Source organism: Eucalyptus grandis, chromosome 7 (genome assembly GCF_016545825.1).
Source record: "Eucalyptus grandis isolate ANBG69807.140 chromosome 7, ASM1654582v1, whole genome shotgun sequence".
Classification (NCBI taxonomy): Eukaryota; Viridiplantae; Streptophyta; class Magnoliopsida; order Myrtales; family Myrtaceae; genus Eucalyptus; species Eucalyptus grandis.
The window spans coordinates 43,982,736-43,997,559 of record NC_052618.1 but is presented as its reverse complement, the minus strand read 5'-3'; the positions used below and the strand labels follow the sequence as shown (position 1 = coordinate 43,997,559).

Sequence of the window (14,824 nt, the reverse complement as noted above, 5' to 3'; positions counted from 1 at the left end):
TATGGGTCGTGTCATAACAGTTTGGCCTTTTAATTGAGACCCATGTGATTGAAATGATGTGTTTCGGTTATTAAACTGCGCATACTGCATTGATAATAAGCCTGTGATGAGCTAACGTGCAGGTATGCGCCGAGGCGAGGTGAGTTTTGTATGGTGTGTGCTTAGGACCACCTTCGAGGCGAATTTGCGTCTTAATCGGGGTTTAAGGTTTTGACTCGCTGAGATTTTTATCTCACCCCGTCGTGGTCTAACCTTTTTCAGGGCCGTAGCGTGGAGATCTACTTAGTGCGGATGTGGTGGATGCGAGATGCGACACCTTTTGGTTGGCCCTGCCGTTAGTAGAGTTTAGGTTAAAACAAGTCCTTTAAGGTTTTTGAAAAGGGTCAATAGGAAGTGGCCGTGGAAAGGCTTGTAAGTATTAAACTTCCTAGGGTTAACAGTTGATAAATGAATATGTTGTTTTCGGCAACTTTTGTCGTGCTTGACTATCCCGATTATTTGTTTATTGGCCGGGGTTTATTTAATTCGCTTTTGCATGTGCTTAATTGAAAGAAAAAAAAAAAAAAAGAATGGGTCGGCGACGCGTCCTGGGACATAGCATTTTTAATCAACCCACCAAGGGATGTGCGCATGCCCGGAGTTCGGGGCGTGATAGACCACGTCATGATGTTTAGAGAGAAAAACAAGTTAAAAGGCTTTGTGTGATGCTTACATTTATAACATTCAAGGGAATGAAGTTCCACCGTAAAAACTCATATATAACCATCGCTGCTCTTCTTGTACTCAAATAAGAGGTTTGAATGATCCAAAGCAGTTAGTTTTACGAATCCATAATCATGGTCTTTGAACAAGCTCCGTTTCGTTTGGAGAGTAGTGAATGGCGAAAGTTTTCCTCCTCCACCACCAGCCACGACGTGCATCGTTCCATTCAGACCTCCTTCGTAGTAATTTTTTCTTTGTTTGTGCAGATATTCTGCAGCCAAAAACCCAAATGGAGGATCAGATATCGAGCTGAAATCTTTTATATCAGGAGAAGCAATTCTCAAGATCTGACCAACAAATGCACGTGCTTGGGTTGAAGATCATTCAAGAATTGAAATAGAGAAAGAAAAACCCATCTTCCTTGAATTCCCTCAGTAATCCTCAAATAAAAATCAGTTGGGATTCTTAGTCTTAGCTACCTGAACTAAACTAGTCTACCTGCAGATATTGATCATCTTTTGGAACGAGCACTGCGCAACTTGACAACTTACACTTCAACAATGTATACTAAATTGTGACTTCTTTTAGACTATCCAACAGTGACATTAGCAACAAAATTAATAGCTTTTCTTGCTGTGAAAATCAGGTTTTCCACAGCTTTTGATAACAAAGAAAAAGTTTATATTAATCTTATGTAAATGAAATGGCATACCGGTTTTTTTGGAGCAGATGGTCATGACATCCGAATTCTAAGTTGATGACAGGAGAGCAACATCCGAATTTTAAGTTGATGATAGGAGAGCAATCATAGATAAGATGCAAGTCCATCACAGAAAAAAGTCAAAGGTATACCTGGTAAATAGGACACGTCCTTTCATAATTTTGGACATGGCCATTTATGGCAATGTCAACCTTGTACTTCTGCCAAAGTTTTTGAAGGCTTTCCCTGCCCATTGGTTCTTCAAACGATCCTTCCCTAGCATAAAACTTATCAGAAGAATGACCCAATACCCGATGTGCAAGGAAAATCAGCCATGGTTGTTTTTGCTGAACAACGGAAGCTAGACAGTGCTCAATGAATTTGTATTAATTGGTTCCCCCTCTCCAGTCTTGTTCTGTATCAGCAATGCAGAGTCTGAACATGCCAAAATCAGTGGAGTACCTAGATCAAGCAAAAACCAACATTCAGGAGAGCCTGACATTTTGTTAGACAAGGTTAAAAGCTGCATTTGTGAATCACGATATGCTATTTCTCATCCTTACCAAACCTTAGCACTGTTCTCTGCAGGGACATAAAACATCGTTTCAGCCAATACATCGCATTCACCACCTGAGTCTAAATTTCCATAAAAAGATCCAGTTCCAGACCAATCTCGTTCATGATTACCACTGAAAAACAAAATGAATAAGTCTTGCTAGAAAACGCTGGATGACTCCAGAGTCCAGATTTTAATATTGACAGATAAATTAAAGCTAAACATAATTGCTTAGGCCAAAAGCCATTAACGATCATGGAACCGCAATTTCAACCTTAGCCAAACCTCCGTGTCAAGAGGAGGATGGGAAAAATGGGAAAAACCAAGACAAACCTCGCAATCATGTAAGGAACACTCGAGGCAATTGGCTCAACCTGGGCTGTAAACTGCTCCCATTGTGAAAGATATCCAATCGCATAGGATATATCTCCAATGTGGTTAACTATATCAATGTTGTCCAAGTCCTTAGAAAGCTGATAGGTAGCTGATAGGTAGCTGATAGGTAGTATTAAGAGAGCCACGCTGGAAATTGAAGTACTCATTCGAGCCATCTGCCTCATCCTGCAATGTGAAAATTGGAGTCTACCATCGTGATAACAATGACATAATTAAGCACAAGGTGCTCCTCAAGTACTCTAGCATTGAAGATCAGGTTAGCCCAATTATCAAGGTTCTATCAATAGATTATGATATGACTTAGAAGCAGAAGAGTTTGATGCTTATAACTGATCTTAGGGCTTAATAATAAGCATATACAGAAGGTTTCTTTAATCGGTGGAGGTTATTTTCAGTGAACAAAGCAACATCACGTAATTGATAGATATTCAGAAAATGATGTTTCCCAATTATTTTCCTTCACCAAAGTGCAATTTCTTATATCCGTAGTAAGCGGTCTGACTTATATGGTGTCTCTTCCATTGCTCGAAGGCAATACCAAAAAATGCCACAAACAGGGATTGAATGTCGATAATATACATTGCTGTTTCAGGAGAAATCAAACCTTTCCCATGTCCCCAAAAAATGACAAGAAGTTGCAAGAAGTTACTAAAGCTGTTTTGCTTCCTGAGTAACTTCTTGCTCTGCTAGGATCGATTCGTACTCCGAAGAGATTCATCTCCAGTAAGATCAAAGTGAGTATTTGTCCTTTGCAGATCAAGGCACTTGGCTGGCTATGCAGGAGGACTTTCGCTGTAAAGAGACCGAGACAAACTTGGAAGATTTTGAAGATATGATGGCTAAAGGGTTTAGAAAGGTGATTGAGATTTTGCAGAGAGAGGACGATCGAAAGAAAGAGAGAAATTTCTTCTGCGACTATTTGCATAGTAAAGATGATCATGATGGAAGAGAGAGAGAAGATTAGGGTTTATCAAGAGAATGAACCAAGGCAAACGAACAGGCATGAAGAAAAATAACTACCATTTTTGAAAATTCTGAAAATAACTGAAAATTTTGGAAAGTTTTGATTTAAATTCCGAAAAATTAGGAAATGATGAAAAAATAGATAACAATTTCCAAAAACCATAAAAGTCAAATAAAAATTTGAATATATATAAAATATTCAAATCTGTTTTAAAATGAAGAAAACTTACGTGTCAAAATTTGAATTACAACTACTTGAGTCTGAATATGCTTCTAGAATGATGTCTCTTTCAGAAGATTGTGCTTTCGAGTCTGGCTTGCATAAACTTTAACCAAATGGGTAAGTAATATGCAGTTTTTCACAAATAAATTCAAATGTACCTTTCTCTAAGGGCTTGGTGAAAATATCTGCTAGTAGATTCTTTGAATCAACAAATTAAATACTAAATTTACTATTTTATACATGATCTCTTATGAAATGATATTGAATTTCAATGTGCTTTACTTTTGAATGGATAATAGGATTCTTGATGAGATTGATCTCGCTTGTGTTGTTGCATCTGATTTTAGTATAGGATTCTTCTTCTCTAAAATCTCTTAGTTGTTGTCGAATCCATAGAATTTGAGAGCAATAACTACCAAGAGCAACATATTCTGCTTTTGCGATTGAGAGAGCCACAATGTTATGTTTCTTTGAGAATCAGGACACCAACATCTCTCCCAGAAGTTGACATGTCTCAGAAGTACTTTTTCTATTAACTCTACAACCAGTTAGGTCAATGTTTGAGTATCCAAGTAAAGTCTCCTCATTTTGGATACCATAGACCTACCTTTGGATTAGTGGCAATATATATAATAATGCGTTTAACATCACTGAGAGTTTGGAACTTAGGACACATGCACATACTAAATAAAATGTCAAGTCGTGAAGCAGTAAGAGAGAAGAGAACCGATCATGCTTTTGTAGGTCTTTTGGTCCACTTTCTTGCCATCTTCGTCCTTATTAAGTTTGGAAGAACTTGACATAAGAGTTTTAGTCTTCTTATAATTTTCCATTTCAAACTTGTTGATAACATCTTTGGCATATTTCTCTTGATAGATGAAGATTTATTCTTTGAATTGTTTGACTTATAGACCTAGAAAGAATGTCAATTCTCCCATCATGCTCATCTCGAATTTGTGCTGCATAAACTTACAAAATTTCTTGCACAAAAGTTCATTAAAAGAACCAAAGATTATGTCGCCTACATATATTTGAACAAGTAAGAGGTCTTTACCTTCTTTCTTGATAAATAAAGTGGTGTCAACCATACCATTTTTGAAGCCATTACTCACCAGAAACTTACTTAGTCTCTCATACCAAGCACAAGGTGCTTGCTTCAGACTGTATAAGGCTTTCTTTAGTTTGTAGACAAAGTCTGATTTTTTGGAATCTTCAAATCCTAGTGGTTGTTTCACATAAACTTCTTATTGGATGAATCCATTGAGGAAGACATTTTTGACATCCATCTAGAATAACTTAGAGTTATGAAAATATGCATAAGCAAGCAACAGCCTCATGGGTTCTAACTTGGCTATCATTGCATAGGTCTCATCATAGTCTATTCCTTCTTCTTATATGTAACCTTTTGCCATGAGCCTTGCCTTGTTTTTGGTCACTTTTCCCTTTTCATCAATTTTATTTATGAACGCCAGCTTAATTCCAATCACAAACTTTCCTTTTGGTTTGTAAACCAACTCCCAAACATCATTGATCTTGAATTGCCTAAGTTCCTCCCGCATTGCTTCTATCCAAATTTCATCGGATAAGGCTTCTTCTACTCTCTTCAGTTCCACTTCAGAGATAAGTGCTAAAGCATTTGAGTCTTCTTTGTCCTTGGATCTGATACGGATTCCTTCTTCTATGTTGCTAATGATTAGATCTTTAGGATAGCTTGATTTATGCTTCTAATTCTTGTTGAATATGTCCATTTCTTCAAGGGTCTCTTGAGTTTCCGTCTTTGTCGATTCTTCTTTCTTCTCTTCAATTTGATCTTGTTCAATAAAAGACTGGTTTTGTTTAGGTGAGTTAGACTTTTTAAGTCCGAGACTAACTTAGATTTTTTAAGTCTGAGACTAACTTAGATTCATCAAGTTGAGTCTAATCTCATTAATTCCGATAGACTTCTTGAAATCTGACATTCATTGATCTCCAATAGTATGTGTCTTCTTGTTGGAGACACTGTACGCGTTGCTTGTTGTAGAATATCCAAGAATCATCCCTTCGTCTAACTTTTCTTCAAATTTACATAGACGGTCATTTGTATTTTTAAAGATAAAACACTTATAGCAAAAAATATGAATGTAAGAAATATTTGGCCTTTTGCCTTTATAAACTTCATAGGGGATTTTTCTAGGATGGACCTTAGAAATACTTTGTAAATTATGTAACAAGTAATAGAGATTGCTTTTGCCCAAAAGCGAAAAGAGACTCTTCTTTCAATTAATAGAGTTCTGGTCATTTCCTATAAATTTTGATTTTTCCTCTCTATAACTCCATTATGTTTTGGAGTGTAGGGAGAAGAAAAAACGTGTTCAAAGTCATTTGCATCACAAAAATTTGTAAAATCTTAATTTTCAAATTCTCCCCCTTGATCTGTTTTGATGTTGGAAATAACATAACTTTTTTCATTTTGAACCTTTTTAGTAAACTTTGAAAAATAAGAGAAGACTTCTACTTTATTTGCTAATGAGAAAGCTCATGTAAATCTTGAGTAATCATCTATAATCACCAAATGATATTTCTTACTTCCAATGCTTTGGGTTCTAGTAGGTCTAAAAAGATCCATGTGAATGAGCTGTAAGACATGGTTAGTGAAAACATGGTTTATGGATTTGAATGAAATTCTAACCTATTTTCCAAAGTGCATGGAGTACACAGCTCAAACTTATGGTAAACCATTTTAGGAAGACCACAGATCAGCTTCTTGGAAGATAGTTTGGCAATTTGCTTCATGTTGACGTGTCCTAGCTTGTGGTGCCAAAGATTTGCTTCATCTTGAATTGAGATAAGACATTGAGAGCTTTCCAGATTTATGTCTAGAAGGTATATGTTGCCATGCCTTTGTCCGGTGAAAGTTTGAGAGAAGTTTTGATTGACTCCAAAACAAACATTCTCTTGGAAGTTGATTATAAACCCCTTGTGTTGCACAGTTAATTGATACTCAGAAGGTTGTAATTAAGAACTTTCACCATGTAAACATTGTTGATGATCAAGCTTCCAATCCTCACTATTCCTTGTCCAACAATTCTTTCCTTGCTGTTTCCATCAATGGAAACACTTTCTCCTTTTTGTTTTTCTAATTTGATGAAACTACTTGTCATATGCCTATAGTACCCACTATCCAAGTATCATTTGCTCTTCCTTTTAATGGTAACCTACAATTAAAAAGAAATATCCAATTTTCTTTGGTAGCCAAATTTTCTTGGGTCTTGAAGAGTTAATGGTAAAAACTAATTTTGTCCAATCATTCCTAATATGTCTCTAGATTTTAAGACATTTATTCTCAAAATGTTCTGAGTCTCCACACTTAGAACATTTAAGAGTACTTCCATCAACATGTTTTATAAAAAAAAAAAATTGAAAATGATTTTTATAAGCAAGTATGGAATGTTTCTATTTGAGTCTCTCCTTACCTTTTAGAAAATTAATCAAAACATCACTTTCTTTACTAAAACCCAAACCATATTTATTGTCATAGGAATTTGGATGAAAAGAATATGTTCTAAAGTTTTTATGTGACATCCCGAATTTCGACCCCGTCCCGAATATATGAAATGGGCATTTTGCTGGCACGCCTATGGTCCTTTTCTCCAAGCCGATCACTCACGAGTTAGCCAATCTATTGGGTGAAGCCGTTAAGGGATATGACCGCGGTAAAATCTCTAAAAGCTACCTGATAGGTTGGATCGAACTAAAATCGCGTTCAGTCGATTTTAACCACGAAATTGAATTCGGTTTCGGGAATTGGACGTTCGAGCATGTCACGGTTCAAGTATAGGACATCGTCTTGTCTTTTGGAGAAATTCCATCGAGTTCGTGATTTTTACGGAAAATCGAATCGGACGCCGCGGAAATTAACGGAAACTCGGATTGGCCGAATTTAAGGGAGTTTAACTTTCAAGCTGAACTATTTGGTGATGGGCACTTGCATAAATGGTATGAGCTTTTTCTTTGATGAAAGTGGACATCAAATTTGGGGAATTTGTAAAGAAATTGAAGCTCAAAGCCTAGGAAATTCGGAGCTATGGGAAGGCTGAATATTATTGGCTTTAAATTATATTAAATGGGTGGATTTTCATTGCAATAAAGTAGTATAGACCAAGGGATAAGTTGTGGGCTTTAAGGGGAGATAGAGTTAATGGAAGAGATAGAAATTGCTATCCTTGGGCCCCTCTTCCTTGGCTTCTTCCATACACTTGACCAGTTCTTTGTCTCCCTCGTGCGAATTGCGCCTCAGCCAAAAGACCAGTTGTCTCTGTCTTGCTTTCCATTTTCTTTGTTCATCTTGTCCACGGAAGATTTACCGAAGCCCCATCTCCGCTTCTTCTCTCTCTCGTCCGTTCGGCCACAAGCCCACCGAAACAACACCACCCCATCTTCTGCCCCATCTTCTGCCATGTCAGTGTCAACACCACCGAAACCCATCTTCTCCCCTTCGTTCGTGCATCCAGCAGCGAAGCCGAAGACGCCACAGCTCTATTTCCCCACCATCGAAATCAGCTGCCGCACGTCCCTTGCTTCATCACCTTAGTCAGCGTTTTCTTCGGTCTTCACGCCTGCAGATCGACTTCCTTGCTGCTGCTACCGCGAGACCAATGCCAACCCTGCAGCTTGAGAAAGCCACGTCTTCACCGAGTTCTCCTTTGCTGCCCTCTCTCGGTCAAACTCCTCAACGCTGAAGACTCGAGCAAACAGCCCACGCCAGTGCCGTTCGAAGACCGAGCAAACCAACGCCTCCACAATTTCCATTTGTCCAGCAACCGAATCAACGCGTCCCAGCTTCTCGGTCAAAACCCCAAGCCGAAGCCCTTCCATCGTTGACCCAAGTAGTCCCACGAATTCTCTCCATCGCTCGACGCCAGCAAACTGCTCCCATCGTGCGTGTCTACGGCCCAGCGAAGTTCAGCCACATCAACGGGCCCAGCAGATTTTCAACGGTCCACTTTCTGCCGCAGCCCATCCACGAAGACAGCCCAAGTGAAATTTAGCTTATTCCGGTCCAAGAGAACAGCCTACTATTTGAGTTCTTTAAGCCCAATTCAGCTGCAACAGCCCGCGAAGGCCAGTCCATCTAAAATCAGGCCCACCGAATCAGCCCAAGTGAACTTCAACTTCAGCCCGTTAATTTCAATTTTGGAAGTCCAGCTTGCGGTCCATCTTCAGTCAAGCCCAGCAAGTGTTGCAAGGCCTTTGGGCCCGGCCCGAGTGATCGTCGACGTTGCCAAAAATTTGGATTTCGGCTGCCGTCGCGCTGTCATGTCGCCATCGTGGTGTTCTGGTCTTCACTTTGCCAAGTGAGTTTTACTCACTAATGCTTTTTTAGTTTGCTAATTATGCTTAAGGGTTGATTAGATTTAATTAAGTGCAATTAGGTTGTTAGATTTGTTTAGAGTAATTTAATTAGTGACGTAATGATGCATGTTAGGTGATTGATTAGTGTTATTAGCAAGTAGAGATGTACTATTATTTATTGAATGCATCTCGGGATTTTTCTCGACCCGTTATGGCGTCCAATCGGGCATTATGGGTCTAAATTGGATTTTTAATATTTAATCATTTATTTTCGATATTAATTTAATTAATTATTTATTTTTCGGAAATAAGATTGGAATAACCGACCACCGAAATTTTATGCTGATTGTTGTGGCGCTGTCCGTTTATTTAATTGAAATTTATTCTGTGTTATGTTGAATTATTTGTGAAATTGAGGATTATTCTTTAATTGAATAATCTTTAGTTATTAATTGGAAAATAACCGGATATCGGTGGACAGCACCAAAATTGTTTTGGTGGACTACATATAAAGATGGGATTTATGGAAAGAAAATCATAATATTTTGGCTAAGACCAACCGTGTGCCCACGCACGTGTACTTTTGTCAAGAATGAATAAAACGACAAATTGATTGTACGTTCAGAGTATCATGTTATACAATACCGGCTTGGTGATCCTATAGGTCATTTTGTAGAATGAACGGTATACAATACCAGCTCAGTGACCCTATAGATCATTTTGTAGAATGGATGGTATACAATGTCGGCTCGGCGACTATATGTCATTTTGGAGAATGGACAACATGTCATAACGGCTCGATAACTCAACATGTCATTTTGGAGAATGGACGCTATGATGAATATACTCAATATACCATGTCAGCTCGGTGACTCTATAGGTCATTTTGGAGAATAGACGACATGCCATAATGGCTCAGTGACTCAATATGTCATTTTGGAGAATGGACATTATGATGAATATGCTCAATAGCTTGGTATGTCAGTAAGGAAAATGAATCTTATAAAATAATGGCTTGGTAACCTGATCGGTTATTTTAGAGAATGGACAGTATTGATTTAAATGACCAAGAGATTGTCTGGCTGACATGTAATCGACTAGGTCAATTTATCATTACTTTGATTTGATGTTGTAAATTGATTGATTGAATTGAAATGGCTGAAGAAATGTCATGTTGACATGAAATCGACTAGATCGATTGATCGAGATGTCGATCTGTGATTGCTTGGGTGCCTATTGAACTAAGCTAATATGCAGGTGGAATCTAAGGTCAAGGTAAGTTCTCTGACCCATGCGTGCATAGGCAGCTCGGTTAGTGTATTAGTTTACTAATCGAGTCTTAGGGAGTAGAACTTGCTGAAACATGGTCTCAATAGTTATTGAATAACCATTTCAAGACCCTGATGAGGAGTTTGAGGAGAAGGAATCTGAAGAGGAGAACCCGATGTGGAACCAGATAAGGAGGAAGATTTTGGAGAAGAAGATGACCACGAGGAGGATCCTGAGTACGACCCGGATGAGGACTGAGATCCCATCCTGTTTCGTCAGACCTTGATTATATGTGGATAAGTGTTAGATCAGCCCCTGTGAATAGTATTGCATTATATACTATGAGGTGCTTGTATAAAAGTGGTGGTTGTGAATTTAGTATGAAAATTATGGCCCTGCTTTTCTATCCCATTGCTTTATTGTCTAGGGATTTATAACTGCTTCTGCATGTGCTATTGGAAATGAAAGGGTCAGCGATACATAGTCCTAGGATATCGTATTTTAAAATCGACCAATAATGAAGGATGGGCACGTGACCGAGGATCGGGACGTGACATTTTGAGCTTTTTGAAAATTTTGTAGTAATATCTGAAAATTCATTTTTTTAAATCTCATTTTCCTTGGAAAGAGAATCGCGACTTTCCTTCAAATCATCAAAATTATTTTTTAAACTCTTAAACTTTTCTTTTCAATAAATTTCCTATTGTTCAAGTTTATAATTTTCCTTATTTAGTTCGGAGATCCTTTTAAGAGATAATTTAAGATTCAAACAAAGCTCATTGATATATTTGGATACTTTAATAGGAATCTCTGAATGACTTACCTTGATCTCCTTGTCTAATTCAGAGTCTGTGTTTGAGTTAGATTCTAATTCTGAGTTTGACTTTGAGCCTAAGCCTAAGCCTGAGCATGCCATCTAATAGATGTTTCCATACCCCTTCTTCTCATACTTTCATTTCTTCTTTTCCAGCAAAGGACAGTTTGGCTTGATTTGTCATTTTTTCTTGCACTCAAAGCATATCACGTCCTTACATGGTTCATCTTCTTCGTTCGATCTTCTTTGAGAATTTTGTTTGTATTGCTTCTTCCAATTGAACTTTATACCTTTTTTTTATTTAGCTTTTTGAATTTCTTGATCAATAGAGCAAGTTCTTCATCATCCAAGTCATCTTCTGAGTCCGTTTCATCAAAATCAACATTAGATTTAAATACAATAGACTTCTTACTTTTTGGGTCGTCTTCATCATCGATGTATTCCACTTTAATAAGATTGAAGAGTGTCAACGGAGAGTGGCATAATCTTCTATGTTTCTCCAATTGAGGTTTTGACATGATTCCAGTCTTTTGAGAGTTCTCGCAGAAGTTTGTTGACTTTCATTAGAGTAAAAATTGGATGTCCTTGATATGTTAAACCGTTCACAATTTCTGTAAATCAGCTAAACATATCTCTAATAAATTCTCCAGGCTTTATCTTGAAAGACTCATATTAGCTAAGCAGAATATTCACCTCTCTCTCCTTTACACAATATGTACTTTCATAAGTAACATGAAGTCTATTTCAGACTTCTTTAACTATTTCACATGAAGAGATTATATTATACTCAGCGGGAGATAATGCACAAAATAAAAAAATAAAAAGCTTTTGTATCAAGAGCCTGTCTCTTGGTTATCTTTGCTTGTTCCATTTCTTCAACGTCCTTATCTACGATTTCTTTCTTCTTTTTTGAAGCAAAAGCAACATTAAGATTGATTCTTCTTTCCATAACATCCCATTCTAGAGGATCTTTGGATCTTAGGAAAACTTTCATTTTGTTTTTCTATGAAAGTGCTAGTATGAACACTTAGAGGGGGTGAATAGGTGTAACAACATATTCTGCAAAATGCAGTGAAAACCTTTACTTTTAACTTGAGTCTGAATAACAACAGACTTTTGAAACTGAGTCTGAAGAGTAGCAGATTTTGAGCGAGATCAAACTTTAGCAGTTAAATAAAAGTACGAACAAATAAAGAGATTAAGGGAAGAGAATAAGAACATAAGATTTATAGTGGTTCGGCTTAATCTAAGCCTACGTCCACTCTCCCACGCTAGATTCCACTATGCAATCAACAAGAGATTACAACTTTGAGTGCAAACACTTAGTAGATCACACTATCTCACTAACTCACTCTTTTGGTATTTCTCTCATGATTACAATCATTTAAGCTCACAAGAGACAAGTGTATGATCGAAGGTCGCTCAAATTTTGGAATTATAAATTCTACGCTCCGTCTCTTACTTGCTCATCGGTCATTCATCTCCTTAAATACTCATCCACTTCCAAACTAGCCGTTGGACAATATCTCAGAGAATCATCTTCCAATATACCCATTGGGCAGATCTGTATCTAGAAGATTTGGTAGCCGTTGAGTGACAAAAGCAGAATCCCAAATTGATTCCGATCACTCATACAAACAGAATTTTGGTTTCCATAAATAGAGCTTCTTCGAATAGAAAGTTCTTGTCTTCAATATCCAATTGTCAATCAATTAGATTGAGTCAATCAAATCAATCTTAATGTAGAATCCAAACCAGATCATTAGCTGTTATATGATTGGGGCTTGTATTACGTTCTGTCGAATCTGGATGTAAAGTCTGAGTGCAATAGACTTACAATTTGAGTCTAAGTACAATAGACTTTACAATCTGGGTTTGAACATATTCTGCTTCTAAACAGATTTAGCTTTAAGGTCTGAACACCGTCCGAATAAGTTCAGCTTCAGCATAGAGTCTGTCTTTTGGTTCAGTTTCAGCGTAGAGTTTGTCTTCTGGTTCTTCATTCACGTTCAGTCTGGAATTTGTCAGAGTGAGCAGACTTCTAATGTAGAACAGACTTTGACACTAAAGTTTGGCAGTCTTCGGACTTTGACACAGAAGTCTGGAAATCTTCAGAATATACTTTGGACATATGTTACGTTCAGTCTTTTGGCTGTCTTCAGACTTTGACAATATCTTTTATATGTTCTATCATATGTATGGTCTATTACTTAACCATTAAATACGTTAGTAGCCTTTGATTTATTTTGTCATCTTCAAAATATCATAAGGGATTTCCCTTCCACACATTGTATTCCTTTCCATCGAAGTAGGTTGTCCTTGTATTGCTCTACCCTTCCACGAACCCTAGTGCCAAGATACTAGCCATAAAAGATCTTTAATTCAGAAGTAAAAACACTTCAATAAGATGAGCGCATGGCTCTAATATCAATTGATGTAGCAAGAACTAATACCTAGAGATGGGTGAATAGGTGTTTAAAAGAAAATAAACACATAAGATAATAATTTGTAGGCAAAGTCTGGAAGATGATCAGATTTGCCAAACATCAAACTTTTGCAACGGCAAGAGAGTGTGTAAGAAACTTTAAGTAAAGAAGTTAAGGGAAGAGAAAAATTGCACACAAATTTTACAGTGGTTCAGCTTAGATCAAGCTTATGTCCACTCTTTTACGCTGACAGCCTATTGGTTGGAATTTACCATATGATCAACAGAAGATTACAGTTTATGAGTGCAAACACTTAGTGATAGATCTCTTTAACTCACTAAGACACTCTTCTTGTGTTTTTTCTATTGATCACAATTTGTAAAGCTCATAGACGAAGGCAAGTATTTGAGAATTACTTTAGATTTTGGAATTCAAATTCACGTTCCCACTTCTTCTTGACCATATGACCAACTTTAAATACTCCACTTGATTCCAGTCGTCCATACAATCAGAATTTTGGTTTTCATAAGGGATACTTCCCCAAAAGGAACTTATCTTCAAGATTGATTTCATCAATTTGTGATTGACTCAATCAATAAATTTGTATAAGGTAAGTAAAATCTTTTGCCAGAGAGCTAGACGATGTAGAATAATTTCCTAATAAGTTGTGTTTTGGATTGAATCGCCTTAGGTCTGGTTCTTACCTTCTCCTCGTTTTGGACTCGTTATAGAGGGAAATGCTTCTGGGATAGAATAGACTTAGACTGAAGTCTTAATGGTTCCTCAGAAATAACTTATAAAATAATATGTTCTAAAGTTTGACATAAGAACCATAAAGTTTTGTCAACTTCAAAATCTAGTATGAGTTTTCTCAAGAAAGACGAAAGCATTAGAGGAACCGAGGTTATCTATAATCTCATGAATGGGTGATCCAATAGAAAATGATGAGTTGCCACCAATTGATGAATCTACTTTAACTCTTGCTCATTATGTATGTCTTCTTTAACTGCGAGGAGATGCCTTATTATCTAAAGTAAGAAAACACCAAACAATTTCATCCAATGGAAATTCGGTTTATCAGCTATCAATATATATTATCGAATCGAAACATTTTATAGGGAACACTGTTGTCCCAAATACATTAAATATGCACTACAATATCAAATATTCATGCATAGATATGAGTTAGGCATATAATAAAACACTTTGATGCGCACATAAAAATAAGAATAGGGATAGAGAAATACTTATCCGGTTTATAGTTTTTTCGGCTGAGAATTGATGCCTACTTCACTCCCTGAGACCATACAAGAGTCATCCGAAATCCACTATACTTGAAGTTACATGCAAACGGGGTTTATAATGGAACCAACTCTCTTTTACAAATAGGGTGCACTCTCTTATAAAATATATCTCTCCCAAGTTTAATCTCTCAAAAGTTTTT

At 37.1% G+C, this 14,824-nt stretch overlaps 1 pseudogene; it reads right to left on the bottom strand.

Moving 5' to 3' along the window:
- Window positions 1-752: 752 nt before the first annotated feature.
- LOC108956736 lies at window positions 753-3,072 on the bottom strand (annotated as a pseudogene).
- Window positions 3,073-14,824: the final 11,752 nt, after the last annotated feature.